At 48.2% G+C, this 23508-nt stretch overlaps 1 protein-coding gene across 4 annotated transcripts in view; it reads left to right on the top strand.

Annotated features, from left to right (window-relative positions):
* The first annotated feature begins 8070 nt into the window (after window positions 1–8070).
* The window catches only part of FXYD6 (FXYD domain containing ion transport regulator 6), a 38040-nt gene continuing 22602 nt past the window's right edge, over window positions 8071–23508 (top strand). The window contains exons 1-2 of one of the 4 annotated variants that reach the window (XM_033120189.1): window positions 8072–8409; window positions 17206–17328. The gene's annotated coding sequence lies outside the window, so the exon portion shown is untranslated. Of the gene's footprint in view, window positions 8410–8532; window positions 8553–17205; window positions 17329–23508 lie in introns of those variants that run through there. The other 3 variants (XM_033120191.1, XM_033120188.1, XM_033120192.1) reach the window with 3 other exon arrangements.

Below are 23508 nucleotides of genomic sequence, written 5' to 3'. Positions count from 1 at the left end.
TGTAAATTTATGTAACAAGAGCTGAATTTTCTCATGAAACACGAAATCTGGAATAAAGTACTCATATGTTGTTGGTGGTTCTTTCTAGCTTCCTGTCCTGCCATCCTTATTAGAAGACTTCTTTCTTCATAATTGCAAGATGGCTGCTTCACCTCCAGGCATCATATCCATACTTCTGAGAAAAAAAGGATGAGCATGAAGAGGAGGATGAGGGGGAAAAGGAGGAGGGAGAAGAGAAGGGGGGAGAGGAAAAGGAGGAGGAGAAGAAAGAGGAGAGGAAGAAAAGGAAGGGGGAGGGAGAGGAAGAAGAATAAGGAGAAGAAAAGGGCAAAAGGCACATACTACTGTGTCTTCCTTAGAATTCTTACATAGTATAATTCTGTTTCCACCTCCTTGGCCAGAACTGGGTCATATGGAGATTGCTAGTTGCAAAGAAGTCTGGAAAATCCATAGTTTAAACTGAACACATTGTAGCTCAGTTAGAAAACAGTTCTGACAAAAAGGAAAAAGAAGAGAATGGATCTGGTCTAGGGAACCAGCATTGTCTGCCATCCTACCCAGTCCCTACTGCTCCACACATAGTTAGGGAAGTCCAGTTCTTCAACCCCCAATGTCAGTATCAGGGCTACCACTTAGACAGTCTGGCCTAGGAGCCCTGTGAGGCTCACTACCTATCTCTGCTCTGCCTGTGGCCTCAACGGCACTAATTACTTCATCTCTTCATCTTGGAAAGAGAGAACAAAGCAAAAGCATTTAACAGGCGTGGTCTAGGCTCAGGGTACCAGTGCTCAGGGAACCAGTTCTGAGACCCTTTGGTTAAGCTGAGAGGTTGCTGACTGCAGAGAGAGCAAGGAAGAAAGTGTTCAAAACGGATCTGGAAGGCTGGTTGGGGCAAGATCATGTAGGGTCTTGTGAGCTGCAATTCACTTAAATTCAACCAGTTATAAGTGGCTTATCAAGCAAGACACTGGGGTTTATAAATGGGGTAAGATGCCTGGCCAACCCCAGGGAGTTCCCATTTTATTAGGGCAGCACACACATGCAATTAGACATAATAAAATTCAGATTATGATATGTACAAATATGGATGTCGAGACACAACACTGTTCATGACAGCATGGACAATTAACACCTTAATTTCAATAAGGTGTTATTTGACTCTAGCTTTGCACAGTAGGCAGGATTCTCATCAGTAGAGAAAGGAGAGGATGTTTTAAGCAGAGAAAATTATATGAGTAAAAGTTTGGGGGCAGGAAAGCAGGCAGTGTACTTGGATAATTTTTACTGATCCTCTTGGGCTGGGGGACAGTATTTGAAAGGATTCGGGTGACCAGAGTAATGGGATGGGGAAGGCAGGACAAAGAATGGGTCAGGAAATGAAGCAGAAAATGATGTTGGGTTGTAAAGACTAAATGTCATGTTAAGAAGTTGGATTTTATGTCCATACTACCCAAAGCAATCTATAGATTCAATGCAATCCCTACCAAAATACCAATGGCATTTTTCACAGAACTAGAACAAATAATCCTAAAATTTATATGGAATCAAAAAAGACCCCAAATAGCCAAAGCAATCTTGAGAAAGAAGAATAAAGCTGGAGGTATCACACGATCTGATATCAAATTATACTACAAAGCTATAGCAATCAAAACAGCATGGTACTGGCATGAAAACAGACAAAGAAATCAAATGGAACAGGGAAGCATTTTTCTCAGTTTGTTGAGATCTTGCTTTCAGATGTACCCTCTGTTTGATTCAAATACACTTTTATAAAAATTTAAAAAAAGAAATCAATGGAACAGAATAGAGAGCTCAGAAATAAACTCATGCTTATATGGTCAATTAATCTATGACAAAGGTGGTAAGAATATACAACGGGGGTAAAGACAGTCTCTTCATTAATGGTGGTGAAAAAACTGGATAGTGATATGAAAAAAAAAATGAAACCACCACTATCTTACACCATATAGAGAATAAACTCAACATGGATTAAAAACTTAAATGTAAGATCCAAAACCATAAAACTCCTAGAAGAAAACATAGGCAGTAAACTATCTGATGTTGCTCTTAGTAATATTTTTTTCGGATATGTCTCCTTGGGCAAGAGAAACAAAAGAAAAACAAACAAATGAAACTACATCAAACTAAAAAGCTTTTGCACAGAAAAGGAAACCATCAACAAATGAAAACACAACCTACTGAATGGGAGAAGATATTCGCCAGTGATACATCCGATAAGGGTATCTGATAATACCCAAAATATGGAAAGAACACATTCAGCTTAACACCACAAAAAGAAACAATATGATTAAAAAATTGGCAGAGGACCTGAACGACATTTCTCCAAAGAGGACACAGAGATGGCCAATATGAAAAGATGCTCAATGTCACTAATCAGAGAAATGCAACTTAAAACCACAATGAGATACTATCTCACATCTGTCAGAATGGCCATCATCAATAAATCCTCAAACATCAAGTGTTGGCCAAGATGTGGAGAAAAGGGAACACTTGTGCACAGTTGGTGGGATTGCATATTGGTGCAGCCACTGTGGAAATCAGTATGGCGGTTCCTTAAAAAATTAACAATACAGATGCCGTATGACTCACTTCTGGGTGTTTATCCAAAGAAATCCAAAACACTAATTTGAAAAGATACATGCGCCCCTATGTTCATTGCAGCGTTATTTACAATAGCCAAGAGATGGAAGCAAACCTAGGTGTCTATTGATAGATGACTGGATAAAAAAGAGGTGATATATATATATATATATATATATATATATATATATATAGAGAGAGAGAGAGAGAGAGAGAGAGAGAGAGAGAGAGAGAGAGATATAGATGTAGATATGTAGAGATAGATATAGATATAGATTTAGATATATAGATATAGGCATATATATATATATATACATATATACATATATATACACACACACACACAGTGGAATACTACTCAGCTATAAAAAAGAATGAAATCTTACCATTTGAGACAACATGGATGAATCTAGAGGGTACTATGCTAAGTGAAATAAGTCAGGCAGAATAAGACAAATACCATGAGATTTCACTTATGTGTGGAATCTAAAAAACAAAAATGAACAAACAAAACAGAAACAAACTCATAGACACAGTAAAGATTTTATTGGGGAAGGGGAACAGTGTGTACTTCTAGGACTTTTTTCCAAGTCCAGTTGTTGTCCTTTCAGTCTTAGATGTGGAGGGCGCAGCTCAGCTCCAGGTCCAGTCGCAGCTGCCAGTTGCAGGGGGCGCAGCCCACCATCCCTTGCGGGAGTCCAGCCTGAAACCTTGTGGTTGAGAGGACGTGCTCCAACCAACTGAGCCATCCGGGAGGCAGCTCAGCTCAAGGTGCCGTGTGCAATCTTAGTTGCAGGGGGTGGAGCCCACCATCCCTTGCGGGACTCGAGGAATTGAACCGGCAACCTTGTGGTTGAGAGCCCACTGGCCCATGTGGGAATCTAACTGGCAGCCTTCGGAGTTAGGAGCATGGAGCTCTAACCGCCTGAGCCACCGGGCCGGCCCACAGAGAACATTTTGATGTTTGCCAGATGGGAGGGGGTTCAGGGGCTGCGTGAAAAAGGGGAAGGGATTAAGAAGTACAAATTGGGATGTAAAGTACAGCATAAGGAATATAGTCAATAATATTGTAATAACTAAGTATGGTGTCAGCTGTGTGTTCGACTTATCAGGGGGATGACTTCATAAGGTATATAAATGTCTATCCACTATACTGTACACCTGAAACTAATATAATATTGAATATCAACTGTGATTGAAAATTTTTTTTAATTTAATAAAAGAAAACTTAAGCTTTTACATCTCCGGCTAACTCAGAGTCCCCATACAGACAAAAATTACGAAGCATGACTCAATGTAAACCATGATTTTTAAGGAGCAATTTATATCCAAAGGGTTTATGATATAAACAATTTTGTATTTTACTTTGTTGAAGAAGTGTTCATCATCTAGTAAAAATATTTTTTCTAAAAAATATTTTTTTCTTAAAAAAAAAAGTTGGATTATAACTGGCAGAAGCAAGGGAGACACTGAAGATTTGAACCACATCTGTGTTGTGGAAAATACCATACTAGAGTTGATAGCCTGGGGGTGGGAAGACAAAGTCAGAGTTACCAGCAGAGGCTGGTCCCACAGAGGCCTGACCTGGAACTGAAGCAGCAGAGGGGAGAGGACTGAGGATGAATAAGTGGGTTGGGGCAGTGCCATTTAGGAATCCAGGAAGACACCGAGGGGAGTCAGTTTTGGGGGGTCAGATGAAGTCAGTGTGAGCAGCGCTGAGTCCCTTGGGGTTATTTGGCTGGATGTCTGGGGTGAGGACCATGCTGGGGTCACGAGCCCTTCGTGGGGGTAAAACCATGGCTGTGGATTGGATTGGTCAGGAACCACGAAGAGCAGGTAGACAAAGGGCCTGATACCGCTGCATACGAGAGAAGCCAGAGGAGCATGAGCAGGAACAGTTAGGGAAGGCGGGAGGGATCAGGGTCACGGGGTGGTTTGGAAGTGAGCAGGGCTGTTCCAGCCAAGTATTTAGGAAACAGTGCTTCCCAGGAGTTGGGGAATTAGCATTTGGCTGTGAGGTGAGGTGGACAAAGAAGAATCCTCTCCCCTTTCTTTAGTTCTTATGGTTGGACTAGTAATAAAATAAAATTGACAGAAGACTAGAATAACACAGGAAAACCAATTTAATAGGTGCACACGGGAGAATCACAATATGATACTCAGATCATAAAATAAGCCTCAAACAAATGAGCAAACCAGGCACCTTTTTATATTTTTTAGACAAAGAAACAATAAATTTGTGAGAAATTGATAGGACAAAAACAGTTAGTGCTCCTTGGAAAGGACTCGAAGCACGGTTTGGGTGTTGGTTAGTGAGGAATCTGAACGAAGTTTGGGCTTTTGTAGTAAATTAGTAAAGGCGTCACTAGGCTTGTTTATACACGCTTTCCACTCTGGATTCTTCTACCTCTTGTGATAGTGTTGTCTCTTAGCCCTCAGGAGCAGAAGGGCACCTATCACATGGGAGATTTATTTCCTGCTTTTGTGGGGACAGAGAGGTCAGGGTTTTCTTCTTGCATGGGCAGTTTCTTGAGTAACTTTAATTCCAAATAATATGCCATTGAGGGATAGCTTGGGGTGGCCTACCCTGGGCCGCAAGAGTCGCTCTGGTTTTACACTCTGCACCCCAGGATGAAATGGCACCCCCAAAGCTTCCTGTGTCCACCTTGGAGGGTTACCTGCTAGGAAGGTCCAGGGATCTACTTCCAAGACTCCTGGTCTTGCCTCTTTAATTTTCCCTGCAGGCCCTCAGTTTTCTGTCTCTGGCTGTGTGACCTGAGCATTGACATGATGAACTAGTTTTGCGACAGCATAAGGGAACTGGGGCACGTGCTATCCAGATGGGGTTCTAGCTGCATAGTTGTAAGTTACTTAGTGTAAGTTACACACTTTAACGTATGGAGCAGTCCCTTATGCTTCCGACAGTTATGCTGTCCTCCCAACCCCTAGGTCTCCCATGGCTCCAATTCTGGGGTGCGGTCGAGGGGGGAGTGTTTCAAAAACAGTTTCTTAGCCTACTTCCACCATGGCTGTGCACTGCTACCCCAACTCTCTCTCTTTTTGCTCCTTGGGCCTCTGGAGAAGCAGGGCTCTCTTCGGTTGAGATTTAGTCCCATTTCTTAACTTCACATTAGCACTGTTCTCCTCGCAGCCCCTGAGTCCTGACTGGAGAGTCCCTGGCAACAGCCAGCTGCTCCCCGATTTCTTGCTTGAAACGGTTTTCTTGATGCCCTTCAGTGGCTTCCCATTGTCCTGATTGGATAAAGGTTGGATTCACCCAGGAACTGATTACCAGGCCTGCCTGGTCTGGCGTCTGCTTCCTTCCTTAGCCTGTCTCCTCTGCTCAGGAGCCACAGTGGCTCCTTTCATGCGATGCTCCTTCTGCCTCAGGGCCTTTGCACATGTTGCTTCTGTTTTTTGTGTCAGAATCATTTCTCAAGCCTGCTTGTCACTCCAATTCTTGGCTCCTTCATCCCCTTAACATCCCTGGACCTTTTAGCTCCTTCTCAAATGTTACCCACTCAGGGCTCCGAACAATGTTTTAATTGCACACTTATTCATGAGACTATTTGATAAATCTCTCTCTTGCCTATTAGTGTGTCTTTTCTTTCAGTGTTGAACCCCCGAGCTTGGCCCATGGTTCAGTGCAGAGTAGCTCCTCACATCAATACGTTCGTTGAAAGAATGAAGCAGCTAGTGAGCTTTTCTTTCTTTTTTAACCCATGCCCACGTTTCATAGGGTAGGGACTAGATATGTTTCTTCTTCCCTCTAGAACAAGCTTGTGTTTGACTTCATAACTGTGTCACCCCAAACTCCTTCAGCAGTGCCCCTGGATGGACTGGGAAGAAACACCATTTGAGAGAGGCATGGCCCTTCCCCACGTGACTGTAGCTCCTGGTGTCCCTCTGCTGCCTTTTGCTGGTCAGCAGTGTCAGGCAGGGGCAACTGGGAAGTAATTTGGCCAAATACCTTGGAATTCTCTGGCAGGAAAGGGGCTGGTACTAGCAAGTGGCTCAGCTTTGGAGTTCTGACCAATGGCCTTTCCTTGCCCTAACAGGCTTGCAAAGCCTGAGCTTGACATGTCCTTGCTAGTTGGAACTCCAGAAAGCAACACAAAGAGGTGGTCAACAGGCAGCATTCAAGGGCATCTGGGAGGGATTAATCTACTTGCCCACAGACATAGGCCCGGCAAGTGGCACAGTTTGATCTGTCTCACCTAGAGCAAAAGAACAGGGAGAAGGACAATGTAACCAAGTTCTCAGCTTACAGAGGAAAAGGCAGGGACAGAAAGGTTACTCAGTCTATGTAAAGTCACAGGGATCAAAGCTGTCCTCCCCAGGTCTCCCTGGGGCACCCCCAGAGTGGGGCACCCCCACTCTGTCAGTAGCTGTTTATGGCTTCCAAATGTGTGCAAAGCCTTGGGGTTTTAAGACCTGACCATCTATTAAGATAATTAAATAATCTAGGGTTCGAGCTGGTAGGGGCCTCAGGGTTACCTGGTCCGCCTCCTTCATTGCAGAAATGAGAAAATGGAGGCCCAGGGTTGGGGTGTTAGAGGTGAGGCTGGTTTTCTTCTTAGTAGTACCCATCGTCCCAGGATTTGGCGTCTCTAAGGAAGTCCCTGGGGCCCTGCCTAGGCTTGGACATCCCAGCCTCTGTCAGGAGCCTCCTCATCCTGTCTGCTCCCATGTTGGCTCAGGCTGGGCAGCCTCATGGCAGGCAGCATGGCTTCCTGGCTACCAACTGAGTGGCCAGCCCTTGCTGTGTCTCTGAGGTTTCTGTCAGTGCCTGGCCTATTCCCTTCCTACAAATCTGCTCAAGATGACAGCCGTTCATTGAGCACTCACTCTGAGTGCCAGGCTAAGCCTCCCAGGACATCAGTGTTGTCAGAGCCATTTTCATAGGAGAGGCAGCTCAGGCTCAAGAGTTCCTTCAGGGATTTGCTCAAGATCAAGTGCAGAATTAGGTAGGATTTAAATCTTCAAATTCCGTTTGCCACCTTGAATTTGGACCCTGAGGAGTGGGATGAGGGGGGCGCAGTACTGTGGCCTGGCAGGGCCAGGTGGGGGGGCGCTTTGAAAAGGGGGCTCTGGGCGGCGAATCTGTGGTTGGGGCAAGCGCCTCACTCCCAGCACCGCACCTAGCTCTAGCCGAAATGACAACTACGAGCAGAGCTGCCTCGCGTGCCTACAACACCGCCATTCATGCATTTGGTGCACATTCCCCTTAATTGCCGAGGTTCCAATTAACGTGGGTTGCTCTGTCTGGTGCCGGGTTATTTTCTCTGATTTTTCCGTTCCCCTCAGTTTACTATTTGAGAATGACACTAGCTCTGTCATTGTGTTTGTCTCGCTCCCTTCCCACCCTCACCAGAGGAAAACCAAAAGGCAACAGCTGGTGGCAAATCTGCGCTGGCGCTGGCCCGCCCCCTCGGCGGCAGGCTCCTGTTGCTTCTCCGAGGTGGCCGCCCTCTGAAAGAATCCCTCCCTTACCCGTGGGAGAGCCGGCGACTTAGGAGCCGGAGGGCCCGCAGGGCGAGGGGAGAGGGGTCTGCACGCGGATGCTTCCCAGAAGCCAGCGGACCGCGACACGGCGGCGACGGTCCCCAGAGCAGCCCGGCCGAGCCCCGCCCACCGCTCCCCACCCCCTAAGGACGCGCCTCTCCCCCAGCCCGGCCCTTCGTAGGAGGGGAGGCGGGAAAACAGAGAAAGCCTCTCCCACCGCCCTGCCCTAGCCCCGCCACTCGCAGCTCCTCCAGACTCGGCTCGTCCTCGGGGTATCGTCTCAGAGGGGACTGCGCTGTGCAGGTAAGCGGCTGCAGAGGTGGCAAAGTTGGGCTCTTCTTCCAGGAAGAAGAGCCTCGGGTGGAGAAAGATCGAGGGCGCGGGGGAGCTGCCTGGTTTGTTTGTTTCAGTGGGTGTGAGCGGTCCTCCTGGGCAGCAGAAACCAGGTTGGTATGTAACGGAGGAGGTGAACGTCGGAACGGGAGAGGGGCCTCTGAGGGAGGCAGGTCATGGCTGTGGGGGTGAAGCTGGTGACTGGGCACCGACTTGCTGTTGCCGGGTTTGGGGCTCTGGATTTTAGGAGAAGAGGAAAGGGCTGCACCCACTCTGTATCCTGGGGGAGTCGCCCCTTTGTTACTTGGAAGCTGAGTGGGGATGTGAGTGTGGACACATGAGCAATACAAAATGGAACTTGCTGGTTTGGGGTTTGGAGGGCTAGGCAGGGCGGCCGAAGGAAGGAAAAGGAGGGCTGGGGTTTCCAGGGCATGGGGATTCATGAGAGTGTCAGCATCGATTTTTTTCTCCTTGTTTATTCAGAACCGATTTCTTCTCGGCGGCCCTGACCCCGCCCCTCCTTCCCTCCTTTCCTCATGTCCAGCTCCTTTCCCCAGCAGGGGTGGCCCTGGCAGAACCTCTCCCATTGTGTCTCTCTGGGCTTCTGCGGGCAGTGTTGGAAGAGCAGCCCGCGGCTCCGGACGCTTGCTTCTGGCTCTTAACAAGTGGTGGCTGGTAGAGAAAGCACCCAAGGGTGGGAGCAGGGAGCAGCTGTGCTGGAGAAATGGGCCTACCCAGGTCCCTGCTACCAACCTCCGTATGTGCGGCGCTGAGGCCGCTGAGGCTTCCCCCACCAAGGTGGCCACTATCTCCACTTCCTTTGTTTCCTTGGCGTGGTGCTCTCTGGCTGGGCCCAGATTTCCAGGTTTGGAGATGGATCAGTGGGCAGCCCGTGTCCCCTGTGAAAGGACCCCCACTCTGGGGGCCAAGTACCCTCATATTGTGTACTTGTGGATGTGTATATTTGCTTCTGTAACTTAGCCTTTTGCACGTGACCTGCCTGGTTGTTGCCATGGAAATGCCTCTTCAATTCTCAGCCTCCCTCCTTTTCCTGCCCATTCTTCACCTCCATAGCTCCTCCCCTCCCCCCAACATGGTTGCCTAGATACTGGTTGGCCCTGGCTTTTCTAGGTAGCTAGCTCCCAAACTGACATGGCCCCTTACTCACTCCACTCACCTCCCACACTGCACAGCACACTCTCAAACACAAATACATACGTACCACACTGCACACAAACACCACACATATATCCTATTCGGCACACACACTCCATAAACACACCATTCATGCATGTGTATCACATTGTATACACACGAAATACACCATATATATACCTCACCACAACACCACCTGCAGTGCTACCGATACACTGCCGTCATACTGTGCATGTTCACACACACCAACAATAACATTTACCATCGCCTCCCCAACACACACAAACCACGCATACACACTGTACTTCTAAACAGACCTCAGGCGAGAAGAGAAAGCATTTTCTGCCTTATCTGGCTCTATGCCAAGGCATATAGGGAAAGGCTCAGGAGTCTCAGAGGGAGAATTTACATCTCTCCATTGCTGCTTTCTCTCTGCCCTGCCCCTGAGAAAGCTTGAGGCTCCGAGGAATCTCTACTCAGCCCGCAGGAGTCTTCCTGCCTCACAGAGGATCAGGCACTCTGGGACTCAGAGCAGAAGGCTCTGAGCCTCCACAAAGGAGGCAGGAAAGGTGACTGTGCAAGGAGAGCGGAGGAGGACAGAGGAGACAAAGGGGGAAAGAGGGCCAAGAAAGAGACGGAAGCCAGACAGATGCAGAAAGAATGGAGCCAGATGAGTTAAGAAAGTGCACATAAGGCTCTGCTCCTGTCTGGGGTCCAGACTTCCCCGTCTCCCCCAGGCACATTTTCCTGCTTGGCTCCTCCAACCACATCTGTGCACCTAGGAGAGGAAGCAGATTTGCAAAGGGTTCCAGGATTGCCAGGGCTTTTCTAGGACCAGTGTATTCTGTGGTGGTTAGATGGTAAGTGCCTGAGGGAAGAATCTCTTTCCTGGCCTCTATGGGATCTTTGGACTGATTGAGGATCCATTTAATTTGATCATTCAGTGAACTGGTTTAAGTACCTACTATGTGTTAGTTGCTGGACACTTGAAGATGAGGAGGAAGACACAGCCCCTGACCTCTGAATCCCAGATTTCTTAGCCAGAAGGGGCCTTGAGGGAGCATCCAACAGGACATCATGTAGTTAGGGAAACTGAAGTACACACACCCAGTAGTAGCTGGGGCCTTCTGACTGTTCAGCCAGGATTTGTGACCCCATACTCCCTGTCGCACATCTCTTGCCTTTGTTTTCGTGTTTTTTTTTTCCCACTGACAGCAACCCTATGGGGAGTGGTATGTCCCTTCCAAAGTGTGTCCTTGTGTGGATCCACGTGTGGGTGGGGAGCCTGCTTCATTATGTTTTCTTGGAGGGTGTGGCAAGGAGGGGCAGTGGGGAGAAGGAACCTCCCCAGATCCTGGAAACTCCTCATAGTCTTAGGCGAGCTAACCCACCTACATCCTCCATAAATCAGAGCACACACTCCTCCGCCCCTCCAGTCCTGTTGGCTTTAGGTGGCTGCCATCTGGATGGCAGACTGTGCCAGGCAGCCCCCAGGACTCAGTGTCTAACAAATCACCCACCAGCTTCTGCTGGAGTGCCCTGGAGGAAATAAAACAGTCATGACAGGCACAATCCCTGGAGGCACAGAGCCTGTAGCATAAAGGCCATGAGCCTGGAGGCACAGACCCAGGTTCTAGTCCCAGTTCTGCCCCAAGGGCAAGTGCATTTATTCCACAGATATCCTTCTGGACACAAACTGGGCTTCTGGTGAAAGCCAGAAATGGCTTAGACTGATCTTAAACAACTGAAAGCCTTCAAGATTTTAGACCTCTATTTCCACATCTGTCTATTTCCATGTCTGTCAATAATGCCTTGTTTTGGGGAGGTTTAGATTCCATGATTTCTAAGGCATTTCTTACTCTAAATTTTTGTACATTATTCAATCTGAAAGAGACCCTTTTTTTCTCTAGGTGCCAAATCGTACTCATTATTTCAAAAAACAGGGTTGTAGCTGAGCTGATCAGGAAAGGGGCTAGTCTCAGTTACTCCAGAGAAAACCTCCCTTTTCACCCAGTGGGACAGGAGGTACCCAAGAAACTGAGACCAAGTTTTCATCCCTCGGGCTGGGGGAGCTGCCCTGTCCTGGACACTGTGGTCTATCCACCTGGTCTGTTCTGCCAGGATGAAAACTGGAGCTGGGAGGAGTCTTGAAAGAAATGTCTCCTGGCGAGGAGGAGATCCAGGGCCATCCTTTGGTGGGTCTATGAAATCCTCTGGAGGGAGAGCCTTTGGCCAGATGGAGAGTGCGACAGGAGGTGCTGGTCAGTTCTCTCTGCCCATGATGAGAAGCAAGATATCTCCAGCTCACATAAAAGCTTGGAACCAATTTGGCAGCATCTTCTCTGCTCTGGAATAGGAGGGAGGAGGGGAGACCCTGATCTGGGAAAGTATGAAGTATGCTTGGAGTCCACACAGGAACATGTTTGTTAGAAAAAAGTGCAGGGACACAAGGCCCAGGAAGGAGGCTGGGGCCCTTCCTGGGTGTTGGGGCTTCTCAGAGCCCCCAGAGCTGTGCAATGGTGGTTTCTCGTTCATCTGAGCCCTCCTGCTCAGATAGACCAATTGATTTGTCTTGTCCCTTCTTCTCTTCCTCTGCTTACCGCACCCTACCTCCTACCAGGAAGGCTCTGCAACCGTCTTCAATGGGAAGGCCCCCCTCACACTCACTGACATGCGCACTCACCCTTGCACACGCTTTCCCTTTTTCATGCACATATAATCTTGCAGACCTAACACAGAGGCACGTGCTCACAGGTTCCCACACATTCTCTCACCTCACCCAGCTGCAGTCTCTCACCCAGACCATTATGATGGCCTCTTCATTTCCATTCTTTCAACCTCAATCCATTTCCCCACCGGCCCTGTGGGTTAGGTCCAGTTATGTCAGACCCCCCGTGACTCTCCATTGCCTATTCATAGGGACACGTGCCTGGCACTGGCACTCAAGGCTTTCTGTAAATTGGCTGCAGCTATCCCCCAAGCACCTTCTCTGGATGGTCGTCTGAGCCTCTATTTCCTTCCCTCTGCCGATACTCGGGCCCTCTCTGGAATGAGCTCGCTCACTGCAGCCTGCTGACTAGGGGCTGGAGGCCTGTGGAGATACACACACTTGGGCTCTAATCTGGGTATTGATGCTTGCCAGTTTTCTTAACTTTTCTAAGCCTCAGTTTTCTTATGTCAAATGAGCATGAATATTGAGCAGGGTAAGTAAGCTCTGTAAAGAGCTTTGTATGGTGCCTAGCACATAGTAAACACTCAGTAGGTATTAGCTGCTATAATAATAATGATAGCAATGACATATTATTATTAGAATGATATTTTGTTGTTATAGTATCCTTTGAGGCAAAGCATAGCTTTGCCTCATTCTTTCAAATAGCTTTTCCTGATTCCTGGTAAATAGACATACTTTCCTCTTCTTTGAACCCCTGAATGCCGTACGGCCTGCCGTGCTTGCCTTTTAGCTACTTAGATCCACACCTTCTCTCTCTACCCCCACTTACCTCTTTAAAGGCAAAATCTGCTTGTCCCCTAGACAGTGCCTCGCTCTGTTGCTGTCGGACACCGGGAGTGAGCCCAATGAGCATGTGCATATGAGGTCGGACAATTAAGTTCGTGAACTCGTCCTAGAAAAAGTGCTCTATACCACATTGCTGAATGTCACTGTGGTCGTCTTCGAAGTCCTCCCCTTGGGAAGCTATGCACCGATGCCAGTGCCTTGTTCACCCTTCAAAGCAATTTTGGAACTCTTTTTCTGGAATTGCCATCAGAGCTGTCATCATATTACCCTTGATGTCTTGAATGTCATCACAATGTCTTCCTTTCAATATTTCTTTTATCTTCGGGTAAAGAAAGAAGTCATTGGGGGCCAGATCAGATGAGTAGGGAGAGTGTTCCAATACAGTCATTTGTTTACTGGCTAAAGACTCCCTCACAGACAGTGCCATGATGAAAGAGCCATGAATTGTTGGTGAAAAGTTCAGGTCGTCTAACTTTTTCATGCAGCCTTTTCAGCACCTCCAAATAGTCAATTTGGTTAACTGTTTGTCCAGTTGGTACAAATTCATAATGAATAATCCCTCTGATATCCAAAAAAGGTTAGCAACATTGGTGCAACAAGTTAGCGAATTTAATTGTCAGGTCTCGTATGTGGGAAAAAGTCCTCATCCACTAGAAGGTGTTGAAAAGCCACTTGTCCTTCAAAGCTGTCTTCTGCCCGTCACTCATACCCAAGTGCACACCACACATTTCTAACGTGTACATTTCTTCCTTCTGATGCCCCGTTCCTTTGGTAGAGTCTAAAACTAAGAATTTGACTCCATCTTAGGTTTGAGATGTTTAAGGGCTGAAGTCAATGGAGGGAGCTGCTTCATGGCAGCGTTTTGGTGATGGGGATTTGACTGGGACCTAGAGAGAAGTGAGGAGGTGGGGGCAGGGGAGCACTGAAAAAGTTATAAACTTCCTTTATAAATACGATACAGATCCTTGGGTTGTTCTGAGCTTAGATTGGATTATGACTTAAAGCGATAATGAGGTGGAAGCACCCATTCATTCGGTCATCAACATTTACTGAGCAGCCACTATGCTAAGCTCTGTAGGCCCAGAGATGCCTAGAATGTGCCTCTGCCCCCAAGGAATTCCTTCGTAGTCTGATGGGACACACACACACACACACACACACACACACACACACACACACACACTAGTGACCGCAGTATGGTGGAAGAGGTGTGGGCCTTGGCTCTGTGGAAATAGGGAGAGTGAAGGCTATGGCAGGAGGCTGTTCCCTGAAGTAGTGATGAGCAGGGCAGGTGAACCCTCCATGTGTGCACTTGCGTCTACCCTTACCACTTAGAGGTAGGGCATATTTTAAGGTCTGCAGGTCCCACGGGTCAGGGTTCATCCCCATGCCACCCACTCCCAAGCGACACCGTGAATGTGTGCAAAGTACTCTGCAGGCTCGAACATGCAGTCCAGAGCTGTGCTTTCAGGGAGGTGGGCTGTTGGACAGACGTTGTGTAAGGGGGCCAGGTACGCTACCTGCTTACTGTGGTATGGCTGTGGCTAGGGTGGGTGGGCCTGGCCCCTGGGCCTCTGGCCCCAGCAGCTGCTCCAAGTTTCTGTCTCTGGGGCTGCTTGTCTGGCCTCTCTTGAATGGACCTTTGTCAGCAGGCATGTGGAGGAGGTGATCCCATCGCTGGCCTGACTTGTGCTAAAGTCTGCCCAGTCTACTGGGGCCCCAGCTGGGGGCTTCTGTGCAGTGCCTCCCGCCAACCAGACTCCCTGGAGCTGGCCTGAGATTCCCTTGGGGGCAGGGGCCTGGGCCCCTGTGCTGAGACAGGCAGCAGGCCGAGGTCCTGCTGCCTGACTCACTTCTGGGCAAGTTGTATCATTAGCCTGTGCTGGAGTTGGCCGTACAATACTGCTCTATGAGCCTGTCTCTGAGGGCTGTTATGAGAAGAAGCTCACGGGATGACGGCTGAAAGATGTTGGCAGTGACAGTGGGGTGGCAGCAAGGCACTGTGCCCACTCTACTGGGCCAGCTAGGGGTCTCCAGGGAGACTTCTAGAAAACAGGCCTGTGTTTGTGATTTGTGAATTCTGTTTCCCTTTCTGAGGAAGGGGCCTTATTTCTTTTCATGGTCAGTTCTTTTCTTCCTCTGACCATGTTTCCCTTCCCCAGAAATCACTCCATATTATAGGTAAAGGTGCCTCCTGGTTAAAATAATAAATCCTCTGCTACATTGTGGGGACAGAGTCCCAGAGAGCAGTTCCCAAGCTCTCGGCCTCACGTGGAAAGGTGCTGACTTGGGTAATAGATGGCCGTGAGCTGTGGCTAATTGACCATCAGCTGTAACCACTTAGCCAATTAGCCACGGATGTAACTGCCGCCGCTGCATTGGTTGGTCAGTCCGTCGGTTGGTTGGCAGCAGAGAAGCAGACAGTAGATTGCAGGTCGTGTGGATCCAGCCTCTAGCGAGACTATAGTGGTATGACTCCCCTCCCTACCTGTGGCCCTGTGGGTGTTCCTTTTTGGCCTCACCACGCCCTGTGTTCTTATGTGGGGAGCGGGACCAGAGACCTCGCAGGCCGCCCCGCACGACAAATGGTGCAGCGAGCAGGGTCCCTCGCACGACATACATAGTAAAGAAATTTTGTCCCTCTCACTCCCACTGTGAAGCCAGATTGGATGGGTTCTGGGCTCTAGAGAAACAGCTTTGAGTCATGGGACCTTGGGCCCAGGGTATCCCCCTTCATGAATGAAGCGCAGTAGGACAGACCCAGCTATGGGGTTACTCAAGGAGGCTCCGCCAGGCCTGAGGGTCCCAGGACAAGAGAGGACCCAGTGGGAAGGGACCCTGGGAGGTGTCAGCAGTGAAGATCTGGCCAGAGGCACCCTGCCCTGCTCCTACGCTGTCCGTCAGCCTTTGGGGCAGCATGGGGAATTCAGTCAAGTGTCCCTTCACCTACTAGAATGTCCGCACCCTCTGCTCTGTCCTCCGTCCCAGGCTTTGAGTCCTGTTGGCTCATCAGCCCCTCTCTGGAACTTTGTAAGGGGGCCAATAATTTTAAGTTAGGCTATTAAACAGAATAATTGAGGTTTAATAGTTTATTTGATAGACATTTAAAATGCAAATCAAGGAAACACGTTGCATTTCCTCTGGAGGACAAAGATCCATCAATGATCTCTTGTTGTGCCCAAAGCACTTGCTTTAAAAGGCAGCTTTAAAAGCCTTTGCTGGCTTTGGCTCTGTAGTTCTGAATCATAGAAGCGCAGCCCCTATTACAGAACATCAGACACAGGGCACAGGGCTCCATACTGCTTGCCAGGAAGGTGATGGGATGGGGTTGGGGGACTGTTTTTATTTTTAAACGAATTAAAAAAATTTAATTATTTTTTAATAGACCCTTTTAAAGTAATTTTAGATTTACAGGAAAATTGAGCAGATAGTACAGAGTTCCAATATACCCCAGCCCCAACACACAGAGTTTTCCTATTATTATTGATAACTTGCAAGTGTGGTACATTTGTTACAAATGTTGACCTAAAAATAAAAGGCCAAAGTGAAAGGCAACAAGCTTTTATTTGAGACCCAAAAGAATAGCTCTTCAGGAAGCAGTGATTCAGGCAGAAACCCAAAGGGTTCTTATTAGGGGGTGAAGGCAAGGGTTTTTTTTTTTTATGAGAAAGAGAAGGGGGATAACTACACAGAACAGAAGGAAGGAATTTCTACTGGTGTTGGTAAGTGAAGAAAAGAATTCCTATAGGTGCAGGTAAGCTAAGTTATTCTTCAGTTATACATGGTGATGCAAATCCTAAAGAATGTCTTTAATTTTCAGTCCCGTAGTCAGAATGTCTGCTTTCCTGTTAGCTTTGCAAATAGTTGTTTGTTTGAAATACAATGTTGCTTTGGCCCGATTGGTCTTTTCGTCTAGTTTAAACATTCCAAAGATTTTAGAAGTAAGACATGCAAGGCAGATCATCTGGAAATGACTCCATTTATATTATTTTTCACACAAATAATGAACCAATATTGACACATTATTAATAACTAAAGTCCAAAGTTCATTCTGATTTCCTTAGTTTTTACCTAATGTCCCTTTTCTGTTCCAGGAGCCCATCTGGAATACCACATACATTTAGTTGTCACGTGTCCCTAAGGCTTCTCTTTACTGTGGCAGTTTCAGACTTGCCTTGGTTTGGACCACCCAGACAGTTGTGCGAAGGCTTGATCAGGTATAGTGTACGACACTCCCCAACTGGGAGTTGTCTGATGGGCTTCTCATGATTAGACTGGGCTTACGGGTTTGGGGTAAAAAGATCGTAGAGGTGAAGTGCTGTTTTCATCACATCACATCACATCACATCACATCACATCACATCACATCACATCACATCAGGGGTACTATTAGTGTGATTCATCACTGTTGATGTTGACAACTCTGGGTTTTCAATCCCCTTTAGTGCCACGCCTCCAGCTTGATTCCAGGGCCTAGTGATTAGAGCTGTGCTCTTTTCACTCGAGATGAAAAAAAAAAATCAATCTGTTAAGCAGTGCTCACTGGCTGTCTGCATGACCCTAGCTCTTCCAAGTCATGGGGCAGTACAGAAACTTGTCAGCTAGGAGAACTGTATTAGAGAGAATAAAACAGAATGTGGTATATGCCCAATCAGTGCTAATGACAGGCCAAAGGGTGGTTCTTGAGTCTGGAGAAAGAGGTCTACAGTTCAGAGAACAGGCTGGAGTGGTATTTGGACAAAGATAACATTTCTCAATCTTGGGTGCACATTAGAATCTGTGGGGAGATTCAGTGTGCCTTGGCCACACCCCCAGAGTTTAAAATTTAATAGGGTTTAGTTTATCCACAGGTGTCATTATTGTAATGACTACTTTATTATTAAATAGCTCTCTAAGGTGCAGCCAGGGTTGAGAACTGCAATAAATGGAAGGGAAGGGCATTCTAAGTGGAGGGAAGAGAATATATAAAGGCATGGAGATCAATTCACACATGGCAGGAGACACCTTAGCTGAAAGCAATGGAAGGAAATACTAGAAGAGTAGAAAAGGAATAGACTTAGAGGTATTTATATACCAAAATAAAAAGTTTCAACTTTTAAAAAATACATAGGATACTGAAGCATTGTGACCACATTTGTGTTTGGGAGGGCAGTGATGAGAATATACTTTAGGTAGATTACTCATGCAGCAGCAGGTAAGCTACAACAGCCCAGGAGAGCAACAATGAGGGTCTGAACTAGAGTGATCAACGGAAGGGAAAGACCAGACTGTAGAGATAGTGCAGGACTAAGCATGGCTAGGACTTTGCCACGTGCACAGCACGGAGACTGGGAGGGAGGCAGGAGACTGTAAGCTGGGTTCCACTGCAGGCTCCATGAGTAGGGCCTGTACCCTTGCAGTGGCCTCAGTGACGAACCAGGTTCCCGGACAACGGTAGGCCGTCAATAAATGTTTGTTAATTTGGTTATTAGAACCATAATGGTGCCATTCTTCACAAAATTATACCTTGTTCCAAAATTACCCTCCTTTTCTCCACCAATTTCTCCACCTAAATGCAGACAACTCTCAGCTGTTTGGAGAGCAATCAGATTAAAATAACTCAGGCCAAGATATAAATGACTGTTAGGATTGGAAGTATTTACCTTTTTAAAAAAGCATATGGTGAAATTTAAAAATCTCTCCTTAGGGGAATGTTATGGGTATGGATATATTTTTGAGTAGGGGTGGTTTTTATTTCAATTCCACACTGTCATCTAATTCTGAGCCATACCAGAAAAAAAGGGGGATCTGCATTTTGCCAGCCCCTTCTGAAAGGCTGCCAGTTGTCGAGTTAGTAGTTCTATTGGCATCCCCTATAAGCCAAGCTCCAAAGGACAGGACCACCTACCACTGGTCTGGGACACTGTTCAGCTCCCAGAATAAATGCACTGGTGTTCTGCTGGGCAGAGAGCAGCGGGGAGCCCAGTAGCTGCTGTGGGTGCGTGGTGGCTGAGGAGAGAGATGAGTGCCTGGTGATGCTGGCTGAGGCTGGGCTGTGCACAGCTGGGGCCCAGCAATGGCTGACAGACAGGCCAGGTCTCCTCCCTCCTCCTGAGGGGCTCCAGGGCCCCAGCCTTACCCTAACACCAGTCTTGGTGACAGAGCAGTGTTGGGCAAGAAACTGAGAAAAGAAAAGAATGACGTAATGAATGCCGAAGTTCAGTAAAGCTATTTTACTTTGTTTGGGTTATTCTCAGCCTGGTTTCTCTGCCCTGGCCTGGGTAACAGCACTACCATCCAGTGCGGCCAGCTTGGTTTTGAGTCAGGTCAGCATTTTCATTTCCCTTAGTTCCCACGCATAGCCACACTTGCCAGGGAGGCAGCAGGAAGGAGTGGAAAGAGTGTTGCATTTGGTATCCACAGAATTAGGAGCTGATGCCAGCCATGCAGTTGTTAGCCGTGGGGCCTTGGGCAAGTAACACAACTCTGAGCCTCACCTTTTCTAATCTGTGAAATGGCAGTGATACTCAGCATCACCCATACTTGTGATGTTCCTTTGAGCTAGCTTGTCAAGTTTTCTGCTGAGTAAGGTGTCTTCTAGATGGTCGGTGTACATCACTGTAACCACCATCATCGTTCCCTTTAGCCACCATGGGCAGGGAACAGGAGCAGGGTGGGAAGTGGAACATACAAAACCCAGTTGTTTCCCCCTTTTTCTTATGACAGCCGCAGGTACACTCGAGGATCCAGGCCTGAAGAACACATCCCTGTGCTGGTAGATCTTGCCCTGACCTCTCCTAAACCCAAGGAGGCAGGAGTGCCAGGGCGCACCCACTTTTGCAGAAGTCCACTTGACCCTGCCTATGCATCTCAGGGCTCAGCTCTCCTAGAGAGACGCACTGAAGGGGCCCCTTGAGAGAGGCCGTGGCTTCTTCTGGAAGCACTTTGGGTCGGGAGGAAGACTGGGCATGCTGGCCAGCGGGGTGAGGTGCCTGGAGCCCTCCAGGACTAGGCCTCCGGCTCTCGGACCCTGTCCAGCAGGCTGCCTGGACAGCAGAAACGTTGTCCTTCATTGGGCAGCTGCCCTGCAGTCAGGGAGGGGCAGGAGATATTGCTCCCAGTGACAGCAGCTGTCTCTTGACTTTCTACCCCACACTCCACCCTGGTGCATTTCCCCTTCTCTGCTCTTTGGAATATCAATGTGACCAGGGCATGCCTGGGTATGGTGGAGGCAACCAATGCCGCCAATGGTATAGGCCCAGCTAGGGTCTCCCAGGGAGGATGACAGCATGGAGGCCCTTTGATGTCTCTCCAAAGCACATTTTTTCATCTCTAAGCAATTTTGACCTCTCCTTGCTTTACCACCTGTGTACTTCCTTTTCCACTTCTCTCACTCAATTGCTGCCAGGAACTGTGCCCCTCGGCCAGCCTCTGTTCCATCTGTTTTATCTTTTTCCTTTGCGTGCCTTTCACCCATCCCTTTGGGCACCTCCCTTCACTAAGGGAAATGAAAATGCTGACCTGACTCAAAACCAAGCTGGCCTCACTGGACGGTAGTGTTCTTACCCAGGCCAGGGGAGAGAAACCAGGGTGAGAATAACCCAAACAAAGTAAAATAGCTTCAGTTTCTCTTCCTCTGGGATTTCTTTCCTCGCCTCTGCCTCCTGCCCTCTCTGTTTGTCTTGCTTCTGTGTCTCTGGGTGGGGGCTGCCCTCAGTGTTGGCTGGGGAGGATGTGTCACCCTTCTGACTCAGTCAGACGTGCTTTCCTATGCCACCTGTCTGTGGCCTGGATGTTGCAGGCTGTTTTTCTTGAGGCCAAAGGAGCCTTTTGAGTCTATCAAGCACTCTTTGCCTGTGTCTGCTGTGGGCCGAGTGTCCTCTCCACCCCGTCTCAGGAGAACAAGAGCCTTCCTGTGGCTAGAGAACAACTGAGGGAGGAAGGAAGGGAAGTGAGTGAGAGGAGGGGACTGGGGCCCTTTCCTCTGCTCTGTTCTGTTTCTCTTCCCCATTTCCCAAGAGAAGGTAGAAAACAAAGGAGGAAGCTGAGGAAAGAGTAGGGGAATGATAACAGTAATAATATTAACAGTTGATGCTTAAAGAGCAATTGCTGTTTTCCAGGCACAGTGCTTAGCTCTAACATAGTATCTCTTTTCGTTGCAAATGACAGAAACTGAATTTCATCTAGTTTAGGCAAGGCAGGGATTCTCATTTCACAGAGCCAAGCTGCTGGATGGACAAGGCAGTGCTGGTTTGGGAACAGACTGGCCTGGAGTACACCTAGCCAGAGTGATCCTGTCCCAGTCCCTTCTCCCACCCGTCCTCCCTCCAGCTCTTCACCTGTTTGCTGCTGGCTAACTTCTCCACACCCACTCCAGTTCAGGCCGTTGTTTCTCAGTCTAGTTGTGTCGGACACAGCTCCCTGGCCCATGCTGCTGTTAGGAGCCTTGCGCTCCACCCCGGCTGAGCAGTCGGTCGCTGGTTGTCGGTCGGCTGCTTACCATGGCTGCTGGCCACTCACGATGGCTGCTGGCCACTCACGGCGGCACACGGTAGCCCACGGCAGCTCATGCCAACCTCAGCTGCTCATGGCAGTCCAGCTTCAGGGGAGCTGTTCCCAATCTTATCTGTAGAGGACGCAGCTCACTGGCCCATGTGAGAATAGAACCGGCAACCTCGGTGTTAGGAGCACCAACCACGTGAGCCACCGGCCGGCCCATCACACCCACATTTCACAGCTGGGCTGCTTTCACCTTTCCTCCCTTGGTTTCCACATGACAGCCCCTGAGGCAGCACTGAATCTCATACCTATTCCTTTTAGCTACAGCAGAGGGTCTGTGATTGGCAGCCCCCAGTAGACCTACAGAGTTGGAGTGGGGATGAGCTGGCTCTTCTCCCAAAGGAAATGCCCTTCTCGGAAAGGATGGGTGTGTGCAGACAAACAATAATTGCCTGTGCACAAAGGCTGTTTTATCTAAGCCTCACAACCCCTGAGGTGCATATTATTATTCCCATCTTACCATTTCAGAAGGAAAGCATCCAAGAGATAGAGTAACTTGCTCAAGTACACAAAGCCGTTGAGTGACGGCAGAGGCAGCATAGCGGAGTGGTTCAGAGGAAGGACTCTGGAGTTAGATTGTTTGGGTTCTAATCCTGGCTCTGGGGCTTTACGCAAGTTACTTAATCTTCCTGGCCTCAGTTTCTCCATCTGTACAATGGGAATGATCATAATCATAGCCACTTCCTAGAACTGCTGTAAGGATTGAATGTATTTGGCGTGACATGAATGCCTCATAAATATCAGGTATTGTTATCACAGTACTTTACAGTTTATAAAGAACCTTTTCATGTATAATTTCATTTGGCTTTTATAATAACCTTGGAAAGTGGACAGGAGAATGGACTGGCTGATCCCCTACCTCTCCCACCCCATGTTCTCAACCCCAGCTTAATCAGCTACACAATTCTGTAATCAGTTTTAAAAAAAATCACCCTTCTGAGTAAACAGCTCTCTGTCCAACTGGGGGATATAAATTCTCTCTTGGGGGTGAGCTGGCAGGCACTGTGCATTCTGCTGTCTGTTTCTCTTGTGAATATGTGTGAAGCTAGAGATGGTGGGGAGCTTGGTTGGTAAGTGTTCACCCAGAAGCAAGAGCCCTCTTTCTCGGGGTCCCTTTTTGTAGAGCTCATTTGACTTCCTCAGGTGGCTGAGCCTGGGCAGCCTCAGCCCTCTGGACTGGGATAGGAGCAAGAAACATGGTGGCAGCCGGGATAGGAGCTGAAACAGGGAGGTGAGCCCCCTGGGGACTCACAATGCAGGGGGCCCATCGTGGCCGTCCACTGGGATGAAGGGCCCAGGGGCTGGAGTTCCGGGCCCACAGCAGGACGACTACACTTCTTCCATCAGCAGAGGAAGACAGAGCTAGGTTGAAGTCTGGAATCTAGCTCTCACTCGCCAGGGGACCTGTCTCTTCCTCAATTTTTCCCCCTGTAAAATGGGTTTGATGGTAATATATACTTCATAGGCTATTTTTAAGGATTAAATGAAAATAAATATTTCAAATGCTAAGAACAGTGCCTGACCTGTTTGTCATGATGATTATTATTACCTCTTATATCCAATCCAGACTCCTAGACTGGGCCTTACGTTTGGGCTTTCCATCTCAGAATTCTCGGTTCCTCTCATTTTTTTCAGTGGAGTCCATAGAAGGACTCCTATGCTTCAGGCAGACCTCTGTCCTCTCATCCCGACCCCCATACTCCCAGTTGCCAGCACCTGGCTTATTCCTACTGCCAAGCTCACTGCTCTGTAACACCTAGAAGACTCCCCAATCTTTCCTGTATCTTGCCTTTCACACGCCGGTCAGGGCTGCCACCCCAGGAAATGTGCAGTGTGAGCGGGGCTGGGCTTTGTGCAGC

This window comes from Rhinolophus ferrumequinum, chromosome 11, assembly GCF_004115265.2.
Source record: "Rhinolophus ferrumequinum isolate MPI-CBG mRhiFer1 chromosome 11, mRhiFer1_v1.p, whole genome shotgun sequence".
Lineage (NCBI taxonomy): Eukaryota > Metazoa > Chordata > Mammalia > Chiroptera > Rhinolophidae > Rhinolophus > Rhinolophus ferrumequinum.
This window is presented reverse-complemented; position numbering and strand designations above follow the sequence as displayed.